This window comes from Morone saxatilis, unplaced genomic scaffold (genome assembly GCF_004916995.1).
Source record: "Morone saxatilis isolate NCDOM2014 unplaced genomic scaffold, NCSU_SB_2.0 Contig15, whole genome shotgun sequence".
Classification (NCBI taxonomy): domain Eukaryota; kingdom Metazoa; phylum Chordata; class Actinopteri; family Moronidae; genus Morone; species Morone saxatilis.
Window position 1 is genome coordinate 21,842,828 of NW_023339707.1, and position 10,776 is coordinate 21,853,603.

Below are 10,776 nucleotides of genomic sequence, written 5' to 3' on the forward strand. Positions count from 1 at the left end.
TCAATTGCATTGTATAATGAATTGGGCTGAGACATTTGAACCTTGTCTGTCTTGGGGCACCACAGATCCGTTGCCAAAAACGAAGGCAGAAATCTATCTCCTTGAGCTGTGATTTAAACCATATGTCCTATAATAAGGCTAACGAGAGGCTGTTAAACACTACTAAGATGGCCCCCATGGCGGAGGCTTGTTAATGTCACTGTCATGTTGTCAATCTCTGGGCCTTGAGATCAAGGGCATGAAGGGGTAGGGCACAGAGGCGAGATGGGGGGGGGCATTTCACCAACCAGAACAGTTCACACGCACCTTAATTGCCCTGTGAATTATTAACCTTAATAGAGAGACGATGCGTGGTCGTCCTGTCTGATATACGCCTGGAGGTCTTAGGCAAGTCCTTCAGCACCGTGAGCTGATGTCTACATATTTTATTTTCTACAGAGAAGATTTTTGTCTCCCTTCGCACAAATTACACTCCCTCTGGCTTCTTAAAAACACTTGAACTAAGTCCAGTGTAAATTCATGTAATGTGTATGTAGATATAATGAGTGCATATATTTAGAGGCATGGCTAATTGTTCTTTGTGCAAATGTATTTTTGTCATGGCTTATGTCCAGAACTACAGCAGAAGAATAAGCGGCTGTGCATTTATGTATATAGTCTTCCTGCTTTTTCACTTCATTTGCTATTCTAAGCGCTGCCCTCCAGCAGGGGAAGAAAATATGATTTATTTGTTGACTCAACCGTAGATGTTCACACTTTTCAACGCTATAATCTTAGATAACATTCTCCATATTAAATTATTCAACATGCTTTAAATTAATAATGATTATTGTACTGTCTCTGTAAATGAGAATGTAAATGTCACACTCTGTGTGCATTTGAATGACTTACTTGATAAGAATTTGATGTGGCATCATGTGTACAAAGACATCAGCAAAGAAACATTACTGTGTACTGAGGAGCGGAGGTAATTGGATTGTTATTGACCGGTATTCTTGGTGAACTTTTCCTCTTGTTCCAGAACAGAACTGTACACCGGGTAAATTCCTCTCTGTAACCTTTAAGCAAGGATCCGGAGGATAAGGAAGGATGTGTTTCACCTCTTGAATCTCCTTTTGCCTTTTTAGGTTAGATCCTGTTACCCACAGTGTTCAGTAAGCCAGTGTTTGGTTCTCCTAGTTGGAAGCAGGCCAGTTAGAAATGTCATTTTATAAATGGGCCGCCTCTGTGATAAATGTTCTCCTGTCTTAGGATCAGGACCCTGATACTGTAATGCTATGGGGTAAGGCTATTCATAGAGAAAACCAAGCAGTCATCTACAGTAGCAGTAGAGAAACTTTCCTACCATGCCGCTGTGCCTCATGGATATTTACCTCTTAACACTAAGAATCATGGGTCCGTGGAAAATTCACCCTACTGTAATTGCAATTGCAGTGACAAATGTCATTTGACAGTTAGGGTTTTCTCTGAATCTGGATGAAACACAAGCAAGTTTGGAATGCAGGCAGATGTGTCAAGTATCCTAAGAATTATGTTCATATTGGGCCATTCTGAACCCTAATTATTTCTGCCCAATGCCAGCACAGTTTTTGCAAGTGAAGTTTAACATGTTAATTAGTAAACTAGAGGTGTTTATATGTGTATTTTTTTAACGTTTGGACAGAACCAATGAACCCCTTGCTTGCAGTTTTTACACTAAGCTAAGCTAACTGGCTTAGCTAATGTCCTTAGCTTCATATTTAATCGACAGATGTGAGAGTGGTATCAATCTTCTCATCTGGCTCTCAACACAAATGAAAATAAGCGTATTTCTCAAAATATCTTATTAATGGGATTGACAAAATATCCATACCACTTAGTATAATACAATACAGTTCAGCAGTACCACAGTTTATGTAACCAAAGTTAAAAGAACACTCAGTTTAAACAAAAACTAACCTTCATAAGACTTATATCAGGGATGTTGCACTGTTACTTGTTTGTAGCTTTGTGTACCTAGCTAATAAACTCGCAACTGAGCATATATAATCATTTGTATACTTGTATATGTCTATACATGTAACCAGTTACTGATGTGCTATGGCAAGGCTTTTCCCAAAAATGGCAGTTGGTCATTATCAAAGAGTCAAAGTCTCTGTTGCCAGGTCTGCTCTTTAAACAATTATAGAACATAATAGCTTGCAGACGATAAATGTAAAACTACACAACATTCTTGGTTCATACTTGTTCACTGAATTGGTCAGCTACATGTAGTCACACTTGATGTTTAACATTTTTTGTGAAAAGCCTTTTTTGGTATCGGTCCTGCACAGCACAGTCTGGCTTTAGGTAGTGGACATGATGTATTGGATGAAGAAAAATGTGAGAGTGTCGAGGACACAAGGACAGGTGGAATTAGTAACTGCCTGCTGCTAACACTCTGGCTGCTCGTTCCTGACTGACCAGAGTACCTACCAAACTGTGTAACTTCAGTTCTTACTGCTATACTAGCAATATTAGCCTAATTGTAGAGATTAATTAATCATTTGAGGGCACAATACGGTAATTTGTAAACACAAATTATTTATTTGAGAGCAGAAATTAAGTAATTTGAGGGTATGAATTATTAATTTAAGTGAAAAAAAGACTCATTAATGTATGGCTTGCATTTTAGATATTGCATTTTAGATATTGCCTGTATTTTGTTTAGGAAAAGGATTCATAGCTCAGGATTTATCCTCAATTGACATATTCAGTGCTCAGTAGAACATCACTTTTTCTACTGCTTTGTTTTCCTTTTCAGTAAGATTTCATTTATTGTTTTTTCCACTTTATATACCTATTATACATTGTGTCTATCCCATGGCTCCTAGATGCCTAATATTATCCTGTAAGCAACTTTAATTATATTTTGTTATTGTATTGAAATAACAAACATTCAAAAAGTAATGTTTTTGTCTAATACAATTTGCCAGAAAATAGATAATGTTATGTTTTTTAATTGCTGTAAAGAGCCATCTTAATCTTTGCCTTTATTAATGTTTGTACTTCATATATCTGCTTGCTTTTAAATTGTGTTTTTTTTAACTGTTGCAGTTGCTGAAATGTAAGTAGCAGGCCTGTCAAAAGACAGTTGTGGATTTGCACTTGGCTCAGTGTACATCCTACACATGAACAAAGGAGTGTGTGTGTTTGTGCATATACTGTGTGTGTCTGTTCTTCTGCCTTCCTCTGCTTTGTACTTCACACGTTGGCCTCATCTGGGCCATTGTTTCATCAGGGGGTTTGAGTAACTTTGTTATTTTGAGCTGACTCTGCGAACTGTGGGTCAGCTGTCTCTGCTGAGCCCCATTTTGGAGCCCTCAGCTCCCTGGTGTCCCCCGCAGCCAAACAGCCACATTAGCCACCAGGCCCATATAACTCTTGCCGCAGACAACTCACAGAGACATCTTTGTAATTTAAGACGTAGTTCCCTTTTCCTAGGAGCTGTATAAAATCTATATTGCAACCATAAACAATCCAGGCTTTCCTGTGAGCCTCCCCATCCTCCCATTTTATGTATGCAGAGAGATATTATTGGAGATGTGCAGTGGCAAGCAGTTCTGTTTCCTGAAAGGCCAAGCTGCAATAAAATGGAATGAGGCCATGTCCCTGGTCATCTTGATGGATCTGGTTTTTACCCATTTTTTGTCTAGACTCCATGTTTGACTGTGATGTGATGTCTTACACTTAAAAGGCTGAAGGAGACGTATGGAGATATACACACACTTTATTCTATCTAACACGCGAGATGTATCTTAGTGGCATCAGGATCTGCAGGACACACTTTTTTTTCTTTTAAACTAAGCCTGCCGTTTTCACCACAGAGGGTGCTCCAGTTCATAGTGTTATGAATACTTTTGTACATGATGGTTGTGGTCCTCATTATTCCATCGGGTCATTGTCCTATTGTTGAAACTCTTTTTTTTTCCCTTTCTTTTTTTTTTCCACTTAGAGCAGTGGATACTGATTCATGACAAATAAGTGAAATAATCATTGTCATTATTTTTTCTGGTTATTTATCATTTGCCTGACAAAATGTCAAAAGCACTGAATTTCACTTTTGTATTGTTCTGCAGTAAGGCTAATTATGCATGTCTAAGTCTCCAGCTACCGTAACAATTTGTGCTTATGAGGCTGCTCATTGTGGCAGTTCCATGTGTCTGCTGCTGCAGAGGCTCCAGGCATTATTCCACTTCAGCCTGACACCAGTGTCTCTTCCAATTCCATCTCATTGCATTAGTCATTAAGCTCGGCACTGACACCACCCATCATATCATTGCCTTAATCACATCTGAGCTCCACTGTGTACATATGACCATATCATTAACACAGACTCCCATCCCTTCTCTTCCCCTCCATCTATCTTTGCCCTTCCATCCTGCTCTCACTTTATTTTCTGTCACAGATTTGACCCTGTATTTCATCCATCACGCATGACTGTCCAGTATCTGTACAGTGACAAATGATATTCGCTTTACAATGATTCATTCAATGATCATTTCCACTACCTCATATGCAAAATGTATTCATCCTTAGGGCAGGTTGTTGGGGTGATGGGGGTAACTAACAGTGATGGAGTGCAATGTGGGTTCCCAACCTTGTGCAAAATGAAAAAAAAAAAAATCTCACCATACTTCTACCATTAGCCATCCGCCAGAGCAGGGAGATATGGTATTGGTGGGATTTTTCTATCTCCTGTCTCCCGGGGTAATGATGAGGGAAGTCTGGCCAGCCACACTGATTATAGAAAGGTGTGCGTGTGTGTGTGCATGTGTACGTGTGTAGGTAATAGTCTGTCTGAACTTTGCTGAGGTGGTGATTACACTCTGGTAGGTGAGGCCAGGTCCCATCTGCAGCCCTCGATTCTGAAACACACGTTCTAACACACGTGTATGCGCACACTTGCACATGCACAAATGCTCATGCATGTACAACCATAGGGAATATGTGTGTAGAAATAAAAATAAAAACTTTTGCCCAATGGTAATACAGTTTTTCTTTTCTAAACTGTAAAAAGTAGTTTTAATAATGTATTTGTCACTGTGAAAAAATAGAATGAAACTTCCATTTAGACAGAAATGCTAAATGATGCCTGTGATATTTTTACTATACGGAGCTACGTATACGATGCATCAGGCCATCCATCTTTTTTTTATTTTACTCCAGCTTGCTTGCTTTGACTAAGTGATTGTAATATGTGAATTGACAAATCTAATTCAGGAGAGACACTATTTTTTCTCCCACCTCTGTGCACTGAAATTTACTGTTTTATTTGCTTCCTATGCTCCCTTCGCCCTTAACAGCATCCACCTCTCTCAAGATGTTGTATATCCATCTATTTTTAGCTGCCATTAGGATCCTGCAGACGCCGTCATTTCTGGACATGAATGCATAAAACGACTTCCATCGGCTGGATGTATACATGGTAACCTCATAAAAGTGACAGGGGGCAAAGTGTGATTTTATTTGGTCGTCTCCTCATTATGTATTCATAGTTGAGTATCACAGTGCTGCCAATATTTTCTTGCTAACATATGTTGGCTATATTATTATTGCTGAAAAAATTTGCTACTCTGTTATTTCCTTTCTGATGGATTCATGTAGTTCAGTCTGCAATGCCTTGTATGTTGTCATCTTCATTTTAGGGCACATTGTGATAATCCACAACAGTCATGGTTGAGGCTTTTTCATTTTTTTTTTTGAGGAAGGGGGGTTGCTTGATGGATTAAAAGCACAGAAGCCGTGACATTTTATCACTCCAGCGCAACAGAGGTCACTGCATGATACCATTCACTCGCACACCTCTATTTCATTGTAATGTGTTCTGTTGCAACTTGTTGTGAGAGACTTTGAGATAAGCGGGAAAGTTGGGGGTTATTCTGCAAACTGTCATTGATTTATCTTTTAGCATTGCTTTGGCTCATGGAAGAGGGAAGAGAATCTAATTTTTTTGCAATAACACAATCACATCTTCTGGATAAGCTAGGTAAGCGGTTTCTCATCCTGAATTTAGATTTAATACACCAGATCTTTCTACTATACAGGCCGAATTATTGGGATGCCTAAAGTCTGTTTTTACTATGTAGTTCAATACTATGTGGAGACTAGCCCATGTGCTGCAGGGGCCTACAGTATCTATGACAACAGGGAACTTGGCACTTCCTGGGGCTATGGTGGATTAGCCCTATCTGTAATATGCCCCATTTTAAGGCCTGACTGATAATTGTCACACCCCAGGTCCTCAGGAGACACTGCGGTCTGCTGCAATCAGAGGTTTATATAGAATTAACACAGCTGGAGTTGATGGTAAATGACAGCTGCTGAGTCCCACCAGGGACCCACCTTAGCAGATAAAGGTATTTCTGCACGCTCTTTCTTCGGTGCGTGTGAGTCTCTGTAATAAGCTTTGCCTGGCCACTCAGGTCCTCCGAGAGATAGGAGATCTCCTGTTAGCGCTCCACACCACCCTGACACGATATTATGGCAGAATCAAATATAATTACAGGAATACATCAGCACCATCTGTGGTAGAGCACCACAGTTGTAACTAGGCCTGCAGCTAATGACTATTTTCATTGTCGATTACTAGTAGCTATTACAAGTTACTCAGATTTGTTTTAGATATCCAGTGTTTCTATTTAGTCATAAATTGACCAACAAACAGTGGGGAGGTTTTTACTTCACCCTTACACCATACTTAACACTAAAATTGAATTATGTTTTGTAGCCAACATTATATCACGTTATATTATGTTTTGCACGTCTGACATCTTGGCATTAGAGCCTCAGCTTGCATACCTGTCTAATCATCACCATCAACTTCTGGCACTTATTCCGCACCTTAACTCTCAAGCTGTGAGCTTGTTTTATTTAATCATTAACAAGTTTCTGAGTGTGGCACTCACAGAGTGATGCTTAATGTGGTCGGAGTCGAAGGTCAGATGTAATCACATTGTCAATCAGGTGACCAATCATAGCCTCGCAAGTGTAACCTACATGATCTATTTATAAATGTATTGTTTACCGACCCTGCCACCAGCCCTTGCGGCCCAACAACCACCCAGATCCACCAGGAATCTTCCTGTTTCTCCGCTCGATAAGCCTCTTCAGGTCCGTGTAAACCTAAAGCTTTCCACTCATAACAAGAGGCAATAGTCTTCAGCAATGAATGAGCCATTTTCAAATGCGAACAGCAATGGCGCTCATCTCTCTGCAATATTACTTACAATGTGCTCTGCTAAAATGTACTGTCAAACAGATACGCTTAAAGTTCAACTTGAATTTTGACCATTTTTGCCAATAACTTATTAAAGACAAAGTGTGAGATTGAGATGGAGGAGAAATATAATACTTTCACATCAGAAATGTATTGAACGCTTGGGTGAGTTCCCATAATTATTCAATACATCTTTTAAATTATAGCATAATCTAGTTTAAAAAAGGAACTTCAGAACTTTAAAAAGGAGCTCAAAGTAATAACTCTTCATTGCCATTGTGAAACATACTCTGCTGATGTAGGTGAGCCTGTAAAGCAACTGCCCCATGTGTGATTAACCTGACTCAACTGTTTTGGTGTAGAGAGTATAATTTCACAATAATCTCACTTTATTAACAAAAAAACAAGATTTACTTCTAGTGTTCTGAAAAGGTGATTTTATTGAGCTTGAAGTTTTCCCAGCACTCCAAGTCAAGTTCCCAAGCTATCGGACAGACAGCCATTATTGTTGGTCAAGTTTAACAAACATTTATATTGTTCATAACCTATAAAAAATTATAGCACTGCTATAGTGTATAGCAGTGCTATAAGTGTATAGTGTATAGTGATAGCACTGCACACTTCCTCCACAGATACAATTATCCAACTGGCTTGAATGACACAAAGTATTAGAAACATAAAGCTAAAACAACCTTTCTCTTGTGGGATACAAGTAATAATTGGAGTATTGTATTTTTTCCTATACTCAGCTGGTCTTTCTTATTGCTGATTACCCTAAGAGTTTATTCTTGAATTTAATTAATTTATGATTGTATGGTTTGTGTGTATGAATAGTTTATGTATGTACCTGGGTTTGGGTACAGCCACTTGTTCCTGAAAAAATGTGTAATACAAATCTCTTTTGTATTCCACAAGGTAAATGCCAGTGTGACTGTCTGAATGATAATGACTACAACTTTTTAAAATCTGTTTTAATCATGACTGGAGTGCACAATCTAAAGTGGCAGTAAGATTATATAATTATATTTTCATTATAATATGCAGACATAACAGAGCTGATTCACATCTAAGTACAAAAACTGAATAGCCCTGAACTAACCAGGCATCTGTCCAGTAAATACAAGTTCTAAATTCAATGACCTCAATGCAAGTGGCAGGTCTGTCCTATTAAAAGGTCTCTCCTCCCTGTCTTTGTCTCTGTGTAAACAGATCTTTAAAAGGCGATGAGGTTGCCTGGCCTGTGCTACTTTATCTGCAAAGTTACGATTGTCTGGAGAAGATGACCCCAAGCTATTGATTTGTGATCCCCCATATGAACACACATAGACACACACACTCACACACACACACGCACATGCAAACACACATGCACACACATAGACACACACACTCACACACACACACACACACACGCACATGCAAACACACATGCACACACATACACCACACACCTTCACTGTTTGGCTTTGTTTCACTCTTCCTTTGGCCTTCTAAAAGGTTATTTCTGGCCAGCTTGTGACGCTTGCAGACAAGGAGGAAACATCCCGCATAAGGGAAATGTCTTTTACCAGGTACAAAACGGATCTGAGGAAAACTATTGTAAATATATAATTGCACAAAAAGCCATCTGGACAATTACCATGGCACAGCTTCTTTTCCCCCACAACCTTGCTATTTCTTGTCAGTTAGCAGAGGCCTGACTGTGTCAAATCAATGTCAAATTTGAATGTTAATAGAATCTTAAATTATTCACCATGCAGTTGAGCCCATTTGAACTATTCCCTGGCTCCAAATGACACCCCCCATATAAATATATGACGGAGAAATAAGGGTCTGGCTTAACTCCAAGGTGTGTTCAGTGGTAGGAAGCAATACAAGATTTTAGTTAAGGACTGATTGATTGTATATGGGCTACTGATACCCTAGAATAGAAGAAATTAACAATATAAAGATATATAAAGAATATATGAACATTGCTTACTACATATATTGTTTATAGATTATATAGGATATAGTCATAGACATAGTCCTAAAAAAGTCATGTGATTTATAGGTTCCCTGAAACTGCTGGATGCTGGTTGGAGTCTGGTATCAGTGTCAGAGGCTGGAACCTGTGAGCTACAGATGAACATACCATAGTGTGGTGATTAGTGATTGGGTCCTTTGAGGACTGATTGCTTTATGGTTACTTCATTCGTTGAAGTGAACCGGAATGAAGTTGCTTCTTAGATTTTAAACTGCAATATGTAAGACAAAATTTTGAGGTAATTTGAAAGATTAAGATTCCAAATATATTCAAGTCATTTGGAATAAAATTTCTCAATTCTGCCCATACCTCATCCTTCCTCACAGTGACTTTTTACCAAAAAAAGTTTAGAAGTTTACCAAAAAAGGCTACTGGCTGAATGTTATTCTAATGTACCTGAAATTTTCTCTGAGGGTCACAAGATGACAGCGCTACAGGGCAGCTAGCACCTTTGCACACACCACTGTCAAAATATTCAGACTACAAGCGTTTCAATCCCAGTATCACAGTGACCTTTTGAGTAGGTCTATGATCATTGTTGCATTATTTCCAAGCTCCAGTGCTGTGTTTGTGCTGCTGTTACCTTGAGGAGCCTATGTCACTTAGCATGTAAAAGCAACTAATCAGGGTTAAGGCTTTTTTAAAATGTATTTAAATGTTCAACATGTGGAGGTAGTAGTAAGAAAAGGTGGTTGTAGCCATTTCCAATGCGAGGAGAATACTACCAATAACAAGTAGGGTGTTTTTATTAGAATGAAAGAGGATGAAATGTCATTGGTGAGGGACAGCGGCTGAGTGATGTGGACTGTGAATAGGCTGGTGGCATCATCTCAGAATATGATTTATTATTGCAGAGAAAAAGAGATGAAACTTTCATTGAATCACCAAGAAATCATTTATCACTTTTATTAGTCTCAAGTATTTGCTATTCAGCCTAGAGCCATCCAAATAAACACAGAGGAGGAAATCGGAGAGATTGGACCCCTAATGGCAGCGGCAGAGAGGCAGATTTTGATATGTTCCAGATGTTTTATGATTAGACATAATGGCCTTCTTGAAATGGCAACTGAGGCTGTAGCCAGAAACTATTAAACTGTCTATTTGCACCCATTTGAGAACAATGTACTGCCCCAGAGAATACTAAACATCTATCATATAATTAGGGGGCATGCACACCATATGTAAAATCAAGTCTTTCTGAAATCCTGAACATAAGACAATGACAGCAAATGGTAGTGGTAAATGGCAGTCGTCATCATTCTTACATCCATCTGTTCACATCACATAATCACATAAATTGCCTGGTCCTCTAACAATAACACACAGACAACCACCTGCTCACACTAACATATAGGCGTCTGCTGGTGGAGAGTAGAAGTTTTACAATTTAGCATTAAAGACAGACATTTCATTGTTTTCCTTGAATCAAGCAACAGCTTAATTCCACAGGGCAAAACCATCACACCAGTGATCAGCTTTTAAGTGATGTTCCATTGAGATGCAAACAAATAAC